The sequence below is a fragment of the Hippopotamus amphibius genome, chromosome 6, assembly GCF_030028045.1.
Source record: "Hippopotamus amphibius kiboko isolate mHipAmp2 chromosome 6, mHipAmp2.hap2, whole genome shotgun sequence".
Classification (NCBI taxonomy): Eukaryota; Metazoa; Chordata; class Mammalia; order Artiodactyla; family Hippopotamidae; genus Hippopotamus; species Hippopotamus amphibius.
Window position 1 is genome coordinate 119,016,497 of NC_080191.1, and position 18,354 is coordinate 119,034,850.

The 18,354-nt window shown below is 37.1% G+C and overlaps 1 protein-coding gene and 1 non-coding gene across 8 annotated transcripts in view; both read right to left on the reverse strand.

Annotated features, from left to right (window-relative positions):
* The window catches only part of PIK3CB (phosphatidylinositol-4,5-bisphosphate 3-kinase catalytic subunit beta), a 186,630-nt gene that overhangs the window by 137,897 nt on the left and 30,379 nt on the right, over positions 1 to 18,354 (reverse strand). For all 7 annotated transcript variants that reach the window (XM_057738334.1, XM_057738336.1, XM_057738338.1 and 4 more), the window contains one exon: positions 532 to 635. The gene's annotated coding sequence lies outside the window, so the exon portion shown is untranslated. Of the gene's footprint in view, positions 1 to 531; positions 636 to 18,354 lie in introns of those variants that run through there.
* Positions 16,653 to 16,725, reverse strand: TRNAG-ACC (transfer RNA glycine (anticodon ACC)). The gene has a single exon. It is a non-coding gene; the product is annotated as a tRNA-Gly (tRNA).

The window sequence follows — 18,354 nt, forward strand, 5'->3', positions numbered from 1 at the left end:
AAAAATATTTGGGCATTAAATTATCTACAAGAGGCTGAAACTAAGATATATATTGTCACACTATAACTCTTGTGCTTAGGGAAATGATTGGTGCATCCTAAGTACATACCATATATTGATTTAATAAATCACTTAAGAGCTAAAATATTCACTTTAACACCTTCTCTTCACTCTTTACTCTATTGCAAACTTATTTTCAGCCACAAACCTTGTCCTGAAATGGCCTCTGCTGGGGCCAGCAATGACCTCCTAACTGCCAAATCCAAAAATCTCTCAATTTTCAAAATAACCTCTCTAAAAAGCTTTAAACACTACTGACCCCTCCTCTCTCCTTCATGAAGTTGGGTTAAATCTGTGGTAAACATAACCCTAAGTATCTGATATCTTAAAATAAGGCCTAGGAATTCCTTCCCATCCCCACCCCAGAATAACTAAAAGATTTAGAATCTAACCAATGTTCACATGTTCCTTCTATACTTAACTTCTGGAAAAATAATATAAGTAATTAAAGATACAAAATTGGATACTTACCTTGAAATGATAGCCCCCATTTCAGTCTTTTAGAAAAACAGCTGGCATTACTTATTTTTTAAAAATGAAGTTTCATGGAAGACTTTTTCAGATTAGAAGATACACTACAAAAAAGGGTGAAGATAAAAAGATATTAACATCTAAATGGATTAAATTGAAAATAATTTTATTACTTATATGACAATTGCTTATAACTCTGTATTTTTAAATATGGAGAAAATACAGAGAACACATGAACCACAATATTTAAATTACAGAACATCAGAGCTGAAAGGGAGTTAAATGGACATCCTGTGCAACTATCTGAATTCTCTTCTGTAGATCACCTCCTCTTTCTTGAAACCTCTTTTCTATAGTATGCTAGTTTTATTTCTAATTCCCAATCCATTCCTCCATCTGCATCATAAGCTGCTAACCATGCGTAGCTTATTTCATTTTTCCACTTCTCTTCTTTAATGTAATATTTCACACACACAAAATATATGGAAAGATGACTGTAAGCAAGCATAAGATGAACACTGTAAATTGCAAATCGCCATGTCACATAAGAACACCAATAACAGGACTTCCATGGTGGCACAGTGGTTAAAAATCTGCCTACTATTGCAGGGAACACAGGTTTGAGCCCTGATCCAGGAAGATCCCACATGCCTCGGAGCAACTAAGCCCGCGAGCCACAATTATTGAGTCTGCGCTCTAGAGCCCATAAGCCACAACTACTGAAGCCCACGTGCCTAGAGCTCATGCTCTGCAAGAGAAGCCACCACACTGAGAAGCCTGTGCACTGCAATGAAGAGTAGCCCCCCAACCTAAATGCCCACCAACAGATGAATGGATAAAGTAGATGTGGCACATATGTACAATGGAATATTACTCAGCCATAAAAAGGAATGAAATTGAGTTATTTGTAGTGAGGTGGATGGACCTAGAGTCTATCATACAGAGTGAAGTAAGCCAGAAAGAGAAAAACAAACACCATATGCTAACACATATATATCGAATCTAAAAAATGGTACTGATGAACCTAGTGGCAGGGCAAGAATAAACATGCAGATGCAGAGAACGGACTTGAGGACACAGGGTGGGAGGGCAGGGGCAATGGGGAAACTGGGATGAAGTGAGAGAGTACCACTGACATATATACACTACCCAATGTAAAACTGCTAGTGGGAGGCTGCTGCATAACACAGGGAGATCAACTCGATGACTGGTGATGACTTAAAGGGGTGGGATAGGGAGGCTCGGGAGGGAGGAATAGGGTGATATATGTATAAACACAGCTGATTCACTTTGTTGTACAGCAGAAACTGGCAAAACAGTGCAAAGCAATTATATTCCAATATCAATTATACTCCAATAAAGAGCTAAAAAAAAAAAAAGAAAAGAAAAAAAAGAGTTCGCCACTAGAGAAAGCTGCAAGCCCATGCATAGCAGCAAAGACCTGATGCAGACCCCCACCAAAAAAAAAGAAAAAAACAACCCACTAATAACACAATAATACTACCTATGTACTCCTTTCCTCCCAACCTTTATCCTAAATATTTATTATTCCACTACTCTTTAAAACCTAACTTTGTCATATATGTATTATGTCCTTAAACAATATTTTGTTTAGGTCTGTGTCCCCTGCTCCCTTTTTCAGCCTGATAACTTGGTATGCTGAATGAAGTCTTCAGGGACTTGACTTTTTTCACTCAATATTTTTCTAAGCTTTATCTATGTTACATTTTCATTGCTCTAGATGGTATTTCATTATATAAATATGCCACAATGTATTTATCTATTCTGTTGACAAACATTTAGATGGTTTAGTTTTTTGCTTTTATCAACATTACTACACAAGACTCCAGGTACACTTACACAAGAATTCCTTTAGGGTATGCTTTAAACCTATAAGTGGAAGATTGGTGGGTCATAGGACATCCAAATTCCCAAATTTACCAAAAATGTCAAGATGTCTTCAACTGAATCACCTTACCGATTCCCCAGCAGTATATGAATTGCTAACACATCTTCTCCAATACTTGATAAAGTCAGATTTCTTAATTTGTAGCAATACAGAGCACATAAAAAGACACCACACTGTAATCTGTTTGTACTTGATTAGGCTAAAGATCTAATAAGGTTGAAGACCTTTTCACAAGTTTATTAACTATCCATGTACCTTTCTGCATTCCTTTGTTCACAGTTTCTGGACAATTTTATCAGGTTGTCTTTTTCTTATTAAACAATATGCTTCATATGTTCAGGACTAGGACTGGCTACATACTTTGTAGTGCCCAATATAAAATAAAAAAGCAGGGCCACTTATTCAAAAATTAAGAATTTCAAGACAATGACAGCTTAGCATTAAAATAAGCATGGGGCCCTATGTGACTGCAAAGCTTGTACATCCATGAAGGTGGCCCTGTTTGGGACACTAATTCTCTATTATAAATGTGGTTTATCTTTTCATCTTCCTTATGGTGTCTTTAGATGGACATTAATTTTAATGTAGCCAAAAATATCAATCATTTTTTTTTAGTCAACTTTTCTGGCTCACTGAGAAAATCCTACAGCCATCATAAAACTTTACAGCTTTGCCTTTCCATCTGAGCCCTAATTCATGGGTGCTTTCCAAGGAGCAGTGAGCTCACAGCCCTCTCCTCTCAGCCATTGTGTCCCATTCTTCACAAACAACATTTTACAGGACTTTATGACCTTTATAATAGCAGCATCCTAATCATTATCAATGAATTCATTTCTGGGCAAGCCCACTCAAATTGGATTGGAACTTGTGCCACATACCATGTCTGGAATTATTTACATTTATGAGTAGTACTCCAAGTCAGAAGTTTTAATAAAAAATTTCAAGCATCTGGTTAGAACATTTTACATTTAAAAAAAGGGAGAAAGGGGGACTTCCCCGGTGGCTCAGTGGTTGAGAATCCGCCTGCCAATGCAGTGGACATGGGTTCAATCCCTGGGCCAGGAAGATGCCACACGCTGCAGAGCAGCTAAACCCATGCACCACAACTACTGAGCCTGTGCTCTAGAGCCTGAGAGCCACAACTACTGAAGCCCGTGCACCTAGAGCCCATGCTCCTCAACAAGAGAAGCCAGCGAAATGAGAAGCCCACACACCGCAATGAAGAGCAGCCCCCACTTGTCACAACTACAGAAACCCTGCACACAGGAACAAAGACACAATGCAGCCAGTTAATTAATTAATTAAAAGATTAAAAAATGGGATTTTAAAAGATTTAAAAAATGGGAGAGAAGGCTGAAAAATCTTCAAGTTTCATTAAATTAGCAGGAATCAAAGGAGAGCATGACTGCTGTTATTAAAGTTGAAAATCTTTTTCATTTAGAAAATGCAAAATAAAAATTGGTTAGGGGACTTCCTAGGTGGTGCAGTGGTTAAGGATCTGCCTGCCGGGACTTCCTAGGTGGCTCAGTGGTTAAGAGTCCGCCTGCCAATGCAGGGGACACGGGTTCAAGCCCTGCTCTGGGAAGATTCCACATGCCACGGAGCAGCTAAGCCCATGTGCCACAGCTGTTGGGCCTGTGCTCTGGAGCCCGTTAGCCACAGCTATGAGCCCGTGTGCCGCAACTATTGAAGTTCACGTGCCTAGGGCCTGTTCTCCACAACGGGAGAGGACACTGCAGTGAGAAGCCTGCGCACCACAGTGAAGAATAGCCCCCGCTCGCAGCAACTAGAGAGAGCCTGTGTGCAGCAATGAAGACCCAACACAGCCAATAAATAAAATAAATAAATAAATAAACATTAAAAAAAAAGGAATCCGCCTGCCAATGCAGGGGACACGGGTTTGATCCCTGCCCCAGGAAGATACCACATGCCATGGAGCAACTAAGCCTGTGCACTACATCTATTGAGCCTGCGCTCTAGAGCCCGCGAGCCACAACTATTGAGCCTATGTACCATAACTATTGAAGCCGTAACTACTGAAGCCCACGTGCCTAGAACCCGTGCTCTGCAACAAGAGAAACCACAATGAGGAGCCTGCGCACCACAATGAAGAATAGCGCCCACTCACCACAACTAGAGAAAGCCCATGTGCAGCAATGAAGGCCCAACACAGCCAATAAATAAATGAAAGAATGAATGGATGAATGAATAAACAAATAAATAAATTTAAAAGAAAAATAAGCTAGGAAGCAAATACTTTAATTCTAGTCTTGGTTTCTTTTCTTCTGAAATAAGGTCAATAATACACTTTTTAAAGTGAAAGGAATGTTATAAAAACAAATTTTAAAGGATGTCAAAATATATCAAACTGCTTACTTTCCCAAAAGTAAAGGAATTAGTCAACTCAAAAATAACCAGTTTGCTGGTACAGGATGCTGACAGTGGAGGAGGCCATGTGAGTGGCGGCTGGAATATATGGGAACTCTATGTACTTCCTGTTCAATTTTACTGTAAAACTAAAACTGCTCTAAAAAAAATAATGTTGATTTAAAAGGGAAAAGAGAAAAGTAAAGCAAAAAATAATAATCAATTTTGACACAATATAGGTTAATAATGAATGTAAGTATACTGCTTACTCTTCTTGGACAGTCAACAAAATTAGTCTGATTTCTTCAAACATAGAATTCAATAAAACTTATTATTAAAGTTTCTAGTAAAAACAATGTTATTAATAACCTTACACACGAAGATCCACTCACAAATTCACTGTGAAAAGAAAAAAAACAGCATTAGAAGAAAAAAGTTCTGGACAAATATCCATTAAACATTAAAGGGATGGCGCGGCATGGGGAGAATTTCAAAAGCTCATCCAAGCACTGAGAATGGTACATGATGAAACCAAAACCCCTACACAGGTTCTATCTCTGGTCCCTGTTCAAACAAAAGTACACTGCTACAAAAACAAAATAAAAAACAAAACAAAACCACTATGCCTCAATCATGCAATTTATATAAGAGCAGACTAAACTATTCTATTTAAGTAACAATGATTTCAACTTCCCAACCTCCACCCCAAATAAGCAAGTAAAACCATCTAAATTCCAACATAACAAAAAAGAAAGACTCACAGATAAAGAAAACAAACTAGTGGTTATGGGGGGGGGGGACAATGATTGAAGTAGGGAATTAAGAGGTACAAACTACTACATATAAAATAAATAAGCTACAAGGATATATTGTACAACACAGGGACTATAGCCAATATTTTATAATGACTATAAATGGAGTATAATTCATAAAAATTTTGAATCACTATGTTGTACGTACACCTGAAACTAACATAAATATTCTAAATCAACTATATCTCAATAAAATAACCAAAAACAATGTTGCTATTTTAAAAATGTTATTAAAAAAATAAATTCAAAAAATCACCTCATGGTAGAGGTGCTCATCTCTCCCCTTTTCCTACTGAACCCAGAGTACTCCCCACATACTACCACAAAGTCCTATCCCTACATCAAAGAAATGTAATTTCTATTCCAACATTAATTTTTTTTTAATAAATTTATTTATTTATTTACTCGCTGTGTTGGGTCTTTGTTGCTGCACAGGGGCTTTCTCTAGTTGCAGCAGGTAGGGGCTACTCTTCCTTGCGGTGCTCAGGCTTCTTATTGCAGTGGCTCTTTTGTTGCGGAGCACAGGCTCTAGGCATGCGGGCTTCAGTAGTTGTAGCACACAGGCTCAGTAGTTGTGGATTGAGGGCTCTACAGCACAGGCTCAGTAGTTGTGGCACATGGCCTTAGTTGCTCTGTGGCATGTGGGATCTTCCTGACCCAGGGATCGAACCCACGTCCCGTGCACTAGCATGCGGATTCTTAACCACTGCACCACCAGGGAAGTCCCCCGACATTAATTTTTATAAAATGCAATCAGAACACTCAAAAATACTCTTTCAAGGAATTCCCCAGTGGTCCAGTGGTTAGGACTCCTCGATTCCCCTGCAAGGGCATGGGTTTGATCCCCAGTGAGGCAACTAAGATCCTGCATGCCATGCATGGCACAGCCAAAATAAATTTAAAAATAAATAGATTTTTTTTAAATTCCCTGAGGACTTCCCTGGTGGTCAAGTGGTTAAGACTTTCCAACTCCACTGCAGGGGGCGAGGGTTCGATCCCCGGTTGGGGAACTAAGATCCCACACGTGGCTCGGCCAAAAAAGAATTTTTTTTGATACCCATGAAATCGAATATTTCTTGATTACCCAAGAAGTAACCAGATTAAGGCTGCTAGTGGATGAGTTTGTTAGTCTGTTTTTCTTTCTTATTGTTTAACAAATGGAGATCATATAGTCTGGTTTTTTTTAAATAGTTTCTCAAAAGACCAAGATAGCCAGTAAACATAGAGGAAAAAAAGGGCAATCTCATTAGTACTCCGGAAAATAAAAATTAACACTATAATAAGATGCCACTGTGTACCCACCAGAATAGGTAAAATTTAAAGAAATTAATAATACACAGGCTTGCTGAAAATGTAGAGCAACAGAAATTTACATTCCTTATGACATAGGAATTCCATCCTAGATATAAATACAAAAGAAATGTGTGCTCATTTTACCAAAAGATATTTACTAGACTGTTCACAGCAGCATTATTTAGACTAGCCAAAAAGTATAAACCCAAAACAGAATGGATAAATTATTATATACTAGCACAATAAAATACTATACTGCAATGAAAATGAATTGAGTACCTTAGAACTTTATAAACATGGTCTGATACATAAAAAATATGCGAGATGTTAAGCAAAAAGAAGTACAGGATAGTTGGTACAATGTGTTTCTGGCAGAGGGATAAAGATGTAAAGACATAGAAATCTATATTCATATTTGCTTATATTGGAAGATTACACAGAAACTAGTAACATTCGTTTCCTGGGCAGAGTGAGATATTAGGGGATTAGGGTAGACATGAACTGGGTAGTTGGGAAAAGGGGTGGGAGACTGTTTACTTTTTTTATACTTTTTAATTCTTTGAACCACAGAAATCTATTATATATTAAGATATATAAAGAATCTAGAAAAAGGATTCAAAGACCACAGATATATATTATTTTTCAAATCTACTTAGATATGAGTATCTGAATTACAAAAAGGTATTTCAGCACTAAAAATAATTTGCAAACTCCTCAAAAAATTAAAAACCAGAAGTGTGTCTCAAACATACACAAATAATGGGAATCACTCTTTTACACGCTGTAAGAATGAGAATATACCTTTGTTCATTTTACTAAGCTACATAGAGCAACTCACAACTACGTAAAACATGGATAAATCTCACGAACATACTGGGATATTCTGCCCTTTTTGGGGGCGGAGGGGATTTGACTTAAACAACAAACAGTCCTGGAGGCTGGAAGTCTGAGATCAGAGTGCCATCATGGTTGGGTTCTTGGTGAGGGGTCCTCTTCCTAGTTTACAGACCACTATTTTCTCATTGTATCCTCACATGGCAGAGAACAGAGAGATACCTGCTTGATTCCATGTATATAATGTCCAAAAAATGGGCAAAACTAATTCTAGGGTGTTAGCTGTCAAAACAGGGACTACCTTTGGGAAAGAAGCAAGCAGAAATGAGTGGGGTGGGAGGTGGTATACATAAACAGAGTTTCTGGTCTCCTGGCAAAGTTCTACTTGGTGGTGGTTACATGGATCTGTTTACTTTGTGATAAATCGTGATATTATATATTGATGATTTTTTGTCATTTAGTGTATGTGTTACACTTCACTGAAAAAAGTTAAAAGGAAGAAAAAAAAAAAAAGTGAACCACTATATCACATATGTTAAACTAACAAAAATATCTGACAGTATCAGCTGTTTGAGATTATGTGGAACAACAAAAACATTTTACATTCCTGGTGACAATGTAAATTAATATGACCTCTAAGGAAAACAATGTTGCATTATCTAACATATTTCATCATTTTTACAATGAAGCATTTTCCACATTTTAACACCTCTGATATAGAAATGCATCTTACAGTCATTATCAGGCAGCAAGAATGCCTCCTGTGAACTTGATTCTTTTTCCTGATGGCCTAATAAGACAACTACAACCTTTTAATATTTCAGTACACAAACCATGTAAGGACCATTTGAAAAAAGAATATATATCCTGGCTGTAGTCTGAAATCTTTGCTGACATCTTCTGGTGAAAATCACCAAAAAACATCCAAAATGAGTGTCAGAGGCTTATAAAAATCCACCTCACTACACCCTCAAGATTTATACATTCTGCTGTACATATGTTATACTTGAACTAGAGGGGAAAAAAAAGTATAAAAAAGGATAACATAATTTCTGCTTCAAAACCCCATGAAATAGTTAAGTTCACAGAAAATGGGGGGGTTTTAAAAATATGGACAGACTTTTAACTAATTAGAAAAATGCAAACTAAAACTACAACTAGACACAATTTTCAACGTCTTTGCCATGGTACATTGTTGGCAAGGCTGTGAAGAAATACATATCATCCACCTTAAACAATAACAGGATGGTAAGTATGCGAATTACGCGATGGATATGTTAAGTAACGTTACCGTGGTAAATACCTTGTAATATACACCTGTATCAAATCATCACATTGTACACCTTAAATTTACACAATGTTATATTTCAATTAAATCTCAATAAAGCTGGGGAAGGGGAAATGAAACACACATTATCCCTTTTTATTGCTGGGAGAGTCAGGGTCCAAACATAAGGGCAATTTAGCAATATATCAAAATTACAAAGACATATGGCCTTTTATTAGTAATATCACATCTGAATTTATTCCATAATTATATACCTGCACACAGGCAAAATGCCAGATGTACAAGGTAGTTCACTGCAATACTGTTACAATAAAAAAAAAAGAAAAAAGAAACATGCCAAATGTCTATCAACAGAGAATTGGTTAAATAAATTATCCAAAAGTAAATCATACAATGAAAAAAACAAAACAAAACTATATATGCTATGGAAAGATCTTCTGCAAAGATCTCCACTGTTAAGTAAAAAAACACAATGTACAAAGGGGAGGGTAAGAAGACCAACCTGCAGAACAAGATATAATATGCCACCTTTGGAGTGCTGAGCTTTTTGGATAAAAACAGAAAAATGCGTCTGTATTTTTATTGCCTTTATTTATATAAAGAAACTCTAGAATAATACATAAGAGGCTAATAAATAGTTTCCTGGATGGAGCTGAGCGCTGGAGGAATGGAATAAATAGGAACAGGGTGGCTGAGAGCTAGAGGTAGGAGAGTTTCTAACGTTTCACTTTTTTATATTGAAAAGGTTTTTAATCCCATGGGAATCTATTACTATTACAGATAGATTAGTAAATTAATAAACCAAAATAGGGTCCAAATACTATCAACATGCACACAGATGACAGACACTATTCTTTTACCATCTCTGTAACTGAGGCAACAGCATTATTCATCTCAATGAAGTCTGTAGTGTGAACACATCCATCTGGCTTAAGTCATCAGCCTGAGATCTCTAATATTAATCTCCTTGAAAAAGTACACTTTCTCCAAAATTCCATTTTGCTTCTCTCAGAGTTAGTGTCAACCTCCTCTCTCCTAGTTATATAAAGCCTCATGCCTCCTCTGAACAAAAGCCTCACCTAAGGGTTTTCACACTCTCACCTGTAAGTCCAGGGGCTAGTATTTTCTACTCACCAGTAATTCACCCTAACAACTAAATCCTGGTCTAATAAATAAGGGAATGTACAAAATGGAGGCAACTAGCGTTTGCCACCAATAACGTCTCCACCTTAAACTAAAACAATGAGACAACCCCTATCCTGAATTGTCCTCCGTAGTGAATTATATCATCCATCTCTCTTTACCTAAAATGCAAGACACTGTTTGACTAAATTCTGGTAACAACAAGATTAAGTACGAGAGAGTTTGGGGTACAAACCTCTGGTCCTATGCAGATGCTGCTCACTGCAGCACTCTGTCCATCAGGCCAGGTGCACAGGAACTGTCCTATGCACCTGCGCCAGTTCAGGTGACATTTTCTCTAGAGCCCTTTCTGATCCCCCAAGGCTCATCCCCATGGGAACCTGTTGCGACTTACATGTATCTCATTTATTACAGTGCATTACAAATATTAGTTTATCTCCCCTGCATGACTGTGGATCCCTCAGAACAAGTAAAGTCACATTCATATTTACAATCCAAGTACCTGCAAAATGCCTCTGATTATGGTGGGTAATCAAAAATGTTCACTGAATGAATTAAAGAAACTACATGTGTAGCTAAAATCCCACTTAACATTTTGCTTAACCTCAAAGGCATTTTACTTCATTCAGTCCCTGTTTTGAAGAAAACAGCAACTCCAATAACACTTTTCCTTACTGAACTATATCAATATCTTAGATGTAAAGCTTTCATACATATAAAACCACTGAAAATACTAAGACAACATCTCAGTCACTTCAGAAGTATTACATAAAACTATGTAAAAAGTAAGTATGTCTATTAAAAAGTAATAAAGGGACTTCCCTGGCAGTGGTTAAGAATCCGTGCTTCCACTGCAGGGAGCTCGGGTTCAATCTCTGGTCGGGGAACTAGGATCCCACATGCAGCATGGCATGACACCACCCCCTCAAAAAAAATGAGCGTAATAAAGTAAAAAGATAGCTGATGTTGGATTGCTAAATTTTTATGATCTTTTGTTCATTTTTTGTTTTAAAGAAATTATGAGATAAAATAACAAAAAAATAAGTATATATAAGAAGGTAGACAGGGTTATAGGTACAAGCATTTCTCCCAGAGTCTCTAACACTAATTTATACAGGCATTTCCATATGGGCTGTCCCATGTGGCCTGAGGAAAAGGAAGCAGAGAACAGAATAATCAATTCACATACACCAAAGAACTGTGTGACAGGCAGGTGTTTACAATTCAAGATGGGTTTTCAAATTTTACCAAATACTGGTAAAAATTGGGAAGCAAGGAGAAAAGCAAACTTTAAAGATGCCTCTTAAATACATCATAGTTAACCTAGTTAACATAAAAGATAGTTATTCTTTTGTACTCTGCATTTTTTCTTTACCAATCCTGGAAATTACTTTGTATCAATTCATGGAGATCTTCCTGATTCTTTTTTTACATCTGGACTGTACTTCACTGTGTCGATATATACCACTGTTTATGCGTATTTAGATTGTTTCCAATATTTTTACAAGATAAACTACTGATATCCTCCTGTTCTGCTCCCACTCAAACAACATCTCAGACAAAAAGACAAACAAAAAAACTGGCTGTACCCTCCAAAACATACTAAACTCGATCAACACTCCCACTGCCCCTGAACACAGCCTCAGTGTAAGCCATTATCAACACTTCTGGGCTATTCTGCTTCAACACCCTCCTGGTCAGTCTGCCTCCACTCCAGCTACTCTACAGTTGTCTGTCAGAGCAACCAGAATGTACATCAGATTACTCCAATTGCTTGCTTAAAACCTTCCAAAACTTCCCAATGTAACCCTACCTGAGTTGCAACTACGACCTACAAAGACCCTTTATGATCTGGTATCTGTCTACCTCTGACATCTTCCATTCTTCCTCATTTACTACTTTCTAGTCCTAATGATTTACTTTTTGTTCCTCTCACACTTACTTTGTTCCTAACTTAGTGCTTTTGTACCTGCTATTCTTTCAGTTTAGAATGTTCTGCCCCAGGTCATCTGCCACCTTCTAACACCCATGTCTCAACTCAAAAGTTACCTCTTCTAAGAGGTTTTCTGTATACCACCACAATTAAGATTGCAACCTGGTCCATTCTCTATCACTTTACTACCTTCATAACTTATTAGTACTCGCAGACTTCCCTGGTGGCACAGTAGTTAAGAATCCGCCTGCCAATGCAGGGGACATGGGTTTAAGCCCTGGTCTGGGAAGATCCCACATGCCACGGAGCAACTAAGCCCGTGTGCCACAACTACTGAGCCTGTGCTCTAAAGCCTGTGAGCCACAACTACTGAGCCCATGCGCTGCAACTATTGAAGCCCACTCACCTAGAGCCCATGCTATGCAACAAGAGAAGCCATCTCACTGAGAAGCCCACACACCATAACAAAGAGTAGCTCCCACTCACCACAACTAGAAGAAGCCCAAGGGCAGCAATGAAGACCCCAACATAACCAAAATAAACAATTTTTTTAAAAAAACTTATTAGTACTTAAATAAACAAATAATTTTTTAAGAAAAACTTATTAGTACTTGCAATTCTTTTTTTCTTCCACAAGAAAATACAAAGGCTTGAGAATAGCTTTTAATCCACATAAATTTAACTCTTTTTTTTAACCTTAACTCTATTTTTTTTTTTTTTTTTGGCACATGGGCTTAGTTGCTCCGCGGCATGTGGGATCTTCCTGGAGCTGGGATCGAACCTATGACCTCTGCATTGGCAGGCAGATTCTTAACCGCTGCGCCACCTAGGAAGCCCAACTCTATTATTTTTTAAACTTTTCTATTAAGCCTGAAATTGTTTCAAATATTTCTCCATGGAATTGCGTATTCTGGAAATTTTATATAAATGGAATCATACAATACATAGTCTTCTGTGACTAGTTTCTTTTTTTTTTTTTTAATTTTTTTTATTTATTTATTTTTTTGGGGGGGTACACCAAGTTCAATCATCTGTTTTTATACACATATCCCCGTATTCCCTCCCTCCCTCGACACCCCCTGTGACTGGTTTCTTTGACTTAGCATAATGTTTTCAAGGAACATCCATGTTGCAGCATGTATAAGAACTACATTCCTTTTCAAGACTGAATACTATTCCATTGTATGAATAAAATGCATTTTGTTTACCCATTCATTTGTGTTATTTCTACTTTTTGGCTATTATGAATAATACTGCTTTGAACACTCACATACAAGTTTTTGTATGAACGTGTGTTTCAATTCTCTTGGGTCTAAACCCAGCAGTGGAATTGCTGTGTCATATGGTAATTCTGTTTAACTTTTTAAGGAACTGACAAACTGCTTTCCCAAAAAAGCTGCACTACTTTACTATCCAACCAGCAAAGTATGAGGATTCCAAATCCACATGCAACATTTCTTATAGTCCATCTTTTGATTATAGTCATACTTGTAACGTGAAGCGTATCTCATTATGGTTTCAATTTACATTTCCCTAATGACTAATAATGTTGAGCAACTGTTCATGTGCTTATTAGCCATTTGTATATCTTCCTTGGAAAAAATTTACTCAAACCAGTTTATCTGCCAATTTTTAAGCTGGATTAGTTAAATTTTTATTGAGTTATAAATGTTCTTTATATTATTACATATATTTATACTCCTTTTCAGATATATGCTTTGCTAATATTTTCTCATTGGCCCTCTATTTGAACATTAGGCTCTGAGTTTTCCTATCAACTTAACCTCTAGGTTCAGAAGATCTGTCAGTATTAGCTTATAACCATAACTGACATATTAAAAACAATTTACAAGAATTTGGTATCACCGACAAATGGTTACTTGAAACCTACACTGTATAGGAAATACAATAATTTCTTTAAGGACTTGAAGTCACAGATTATTCATATGCTGTCAATGCTAAATAGTATTGTAAGCAAGGAACACCCTTGATATACAAAGAGCTGACAGCCAATGCAGCAAATAACACAAAATCAAAAACACAATATTTTAATCTCCTTATATTTAAAAATACATATATAGTAAAATAGCTTCCAATAGTACTTCATGTGTAAGGTTAGAAATTAACACATTTCAGAAACTATTATTTCTGACTATGAGGGAAGGAAGAAACTTCTAAGTCTAGCATACAAGACTTAGAAGTGATCCACCTCTTCCTACCTATCTTCTGAAACACCCTCCCACTTTACATTAGAGCTGGCAGTTTTTTAAACATCTGTGACTAAGCCCTGGTATCACTTCCCACAGGAATATTTCCTTGCCCATCTCTTCCTGAGGACCAGTTTAGAAATTTCTATTTCAGTGGTTCTCAAACTTTTTGATTTCAGCTTCCCTTCACACTCTTAAAAATTATTGAGGACTCAAAAGTTCTTATCATTGTAGGTTATATACATCAATATTTACTGAATTTGAAATTGTTGGGTGGACCAAAAAGTGCTTTCGGATTTTTAAGTAAAAGACACATTTTTCATTTTCACCAAGAACTTTATCAAACAACATATTAACCCTTTTGTTCCACTACCTTGTGCCACTTTTCAGGCAACTTCATAATTCCCTTTTTACAAAACTTTTTATCTTTTTAAGCAAAGAACTGTTCCAGGTACCTTTTACAGTCTTCCAGGGAACTGAAATTTTTTCCATTAAGAGAATTTTGTAAAGACCGAAATAAATGGAAATCCAAAGGTGCAATGTCTGGTGAATACAGCAGATGAACTGGAACTTCCCAGCCCAGCTGTAACAGTTTTTGCCTGGTCATCAAAGAAACATGAGATCTTGCATTATCCTGATAGAAGATTATGTGTTTTCTGTTGACTAATTCTGGATGCTTTTTGTCAAGTGCCACTTTCAGTTGGTCTGACTGGGAGCAGTACTTGTTGGAATTAATCATTTCATTTTCCGGAAGGAGCTCATCATAGAGGACTTCCTTCCAATCCCACCACATACACAACATCACCTTCTGTGGATGAAGACCGGCCTTTGGTGTGGTTGGTGGTGGTTCACTTCACTTGCCCCATGATCTCTTCCATTTCACATTACTGTACAGTATCCACTTTTCATTGCCCGTCACAATTTGTTTTAAAAATGGAACTTTTTTGCTACATCTCAGTAGAGAACGGCGTTCAGAAATATGGTCAAGGAGTTTATTTTCGTATAACTTATGTGGAACCCAAACATCAAAGCAATTCACATAACCAAGCTGGTGCAAATGATTTTCAATGCTTGATTTGGATATTTTTAGTATGATGGCGATTTCCCACGTGGTATAATGTTAATTGTTCTCAATTATTGTTTCGATTTGATTGCTATCAACTTCAACAGGTCTACCCAACTGTGGAGCATCATCCAGCAAGAAATCTCCAACACGAAACTTCACAAACCACTTTTGACATGTTCGATCAGTCACAGCACCTTCTCCATACGCTACACAAATCTTTTTGTGAAATTTCAGTTGCATTTTTACCTTTCTAGAAATAATAAAGTATAATACGCTGAAAATGATACTTTTTTCTTCCATCTTCAATATTAAAATGGCTACACAAAAATTCATTTAAAAAAAGACATCAAAATTAATGGACACTGATATGACACCTGTCACAATCTAACAAAATTGTTTTGAAAGAAGTTAAAGACAACTAAGTGCTACTAGAGCCATCTTACGGAAAAAAACAAATCTTCTGGCCCACCCAATAAAACCGAGGATTTTAAAATTTTATTCATGTAAAAAATAGTAAACCTATTAAATGTTTACGTAAAAACATTTTATTTTTAAACATATTTTAGTTTTAAAAACCATATTTTTCAAAGAAAACTTTTAGTGAGAAGAGTGATACAATTCTACATTTCTGCAAATCTCCATAATTGTCTGTCTTAATAGAAGACAGCTAGATTCTCATCTCTGCTTTGCACCCAATCTATTGAGATATCACAAGTTATATTCTCTCTGGCAAACTCCATCGTATATCGGTAAACAAATAAAGGCAAAAAAGAGCAAATAATGTCTTAAGTTATGAAGATAGTTTTGAGCTTGCAGATCTCTGAGAAAGAGCTCAGGGACCTCCAGGGGTCCCCAGACTGTACTCTGAGAACCACTGCTTCATTCTGTGCCTCCCACAATACCCCGAACAGGCTCTATCATTTGCACTTAACACACAGTATCAGAAGTAACTGTTCATCTGTCTTTCTCTCCTAAAGTTCCTTCAAGCCATGAGCTTTCTTCAACTTTGCATCCCCAGTGCCTCACACAGCATATAGCATATATCCTCTCAATAAACATCCCATGAATAAATGGTAAATATAGGAAAATATTCACACACTCTAAAATATAAAGGTATATGTGAATGAAGCAGATTTTCCCATGGCCAACTCTTTACCTAATAGAAATGTATAAAAGAAACTAAAATTTTTTAATATTTATTTATTTTGCCTGCACTAGGTCTTAGTTGCGGCACAGGATCTTTAATTGTGGCATGCATGTGGGATCTAGTTCCCTGACCAGGGATCAAACCCAGGCCCCCTGCATTGGTAGTGCAGAGTCTTAGCCACTGGACCACCAGGGAAGTCCCTAAAAGAAAAATCTTATGATATACTGATAGCAATGCCAGAAGTAGAATAAAGGATACATTTGGACCTGACATAATCATACCAGATTAGAACTTTTCAAAGTTCAGCCCTGATAGAACAAGAACATCCTAAAAAGCATCTTAGACTATAAACAAACACCCACTGCTCTAGTCTTCTGACTAAATAAAAGTATCAGCTCTGCAACAAGACAATTAAACCACTGTTTTAAAAAAAAATGGGGGAGGGCGGGCTTGGTGTCAAGGTAGGGAGAGTGCCAGTGATGGATGACTAAAGATCAAACAGGTATTCTTAGCTTATGAACTTCTTAAAATTTTGTCAACAAAATTAGAATATGAAAAAAATATATTTTCCTGTCTTTATCTGCACTGTTTGATTTCAAATCAATGCCTTCTTACATTTCTATGAATGAACATCACCCTCCCAATCCAAACAACAACATCATAACATCCTTGAAGACAGGACACATACTTGTCTCTCTCACTTATACCTAGCCCACTACCTCAATGCTCAACCAATATCTCTAGGTTTGTTCATTAACTGGATACCTGAAGAAGTACTTGTGCAGGGAAAAAGAAATCCTTTGGCAGTAAAGCCTGGGATGGGGTTAGGGTGGGATGTCACACTAAGATGATAAGAAAAGCTCTTGGAACAATTCCCAGGCATGAAGGGTAAATTCAACACAGAGCTAAAGGAGCCTGTGGCCCTAGGGAAGTCACTGCACACCCCAGAGCTGGCAACCTCCTTCTCTAGGTTTCCACTCTCAACTGTAAAATAAAGCTCTAAAATGCAGAGGCTCTCTGCCACAATTTCAGGAAATCTCTAGCTTACGTGCCTAGGAAAGCCCCAACCTCCTGGAAGAACAAATCTGACATTCCAACGGTCTGAATTTTGACCAGAGTCAGCTCACTAGTATTTCACATCATATTAGCAAAGCATTCAATTACTGTTAGATCACTTACAACAAACAGGTTAATACTGTTAGCACATTTTCTAGGTAAAGAAATAGGAACAGAAGTAACTTCACAAATTACTTGACCTCTTAAAGAAAAGGCTATGTGAATATTTTAGAAAACAGTCATTAAAATAATTTCCTAGTTCCTCTTATGCCTTATAAAAGCCGATCACTTAAACTTTGAGTAGTTAAAATCATAACATATTTTTCATTGGCACCAAAACCTGTAAATATGGCACCACACAGAGACATTCACTTTGCCATATACCCTTAGAACAAGGTTCAAAGAACAATAATAATGGCACAGTTTAGAAAACAGACTTTTCTGGGAGCTTCCTGGCAGTCCAATGGTTAGGAATCAGCACTTTCACTACCATGGTCCAGGTTCAATCCCTAGTCGGGGAACTAAAGATCCCGCAAGCTACGTGGCGTGGCCAAAAAAAAAGAGAAAGAGAAAGAAAAGGAGAGAGAGAGAGAAAGAAAACGAAAAAGGAAAAAAACAGGCTTTTCTTTTAAAAGGGAGAGAAACTATTATCCATTATGTTCACTAAAATTTCACTATATTCTCATTTTTATTTACTTTTTATGTGACCTATTCAAGAAGCCTCAGGGACTTCCCTGGCACTCCAGTGGTTAAGACTCTGCGCTCCCA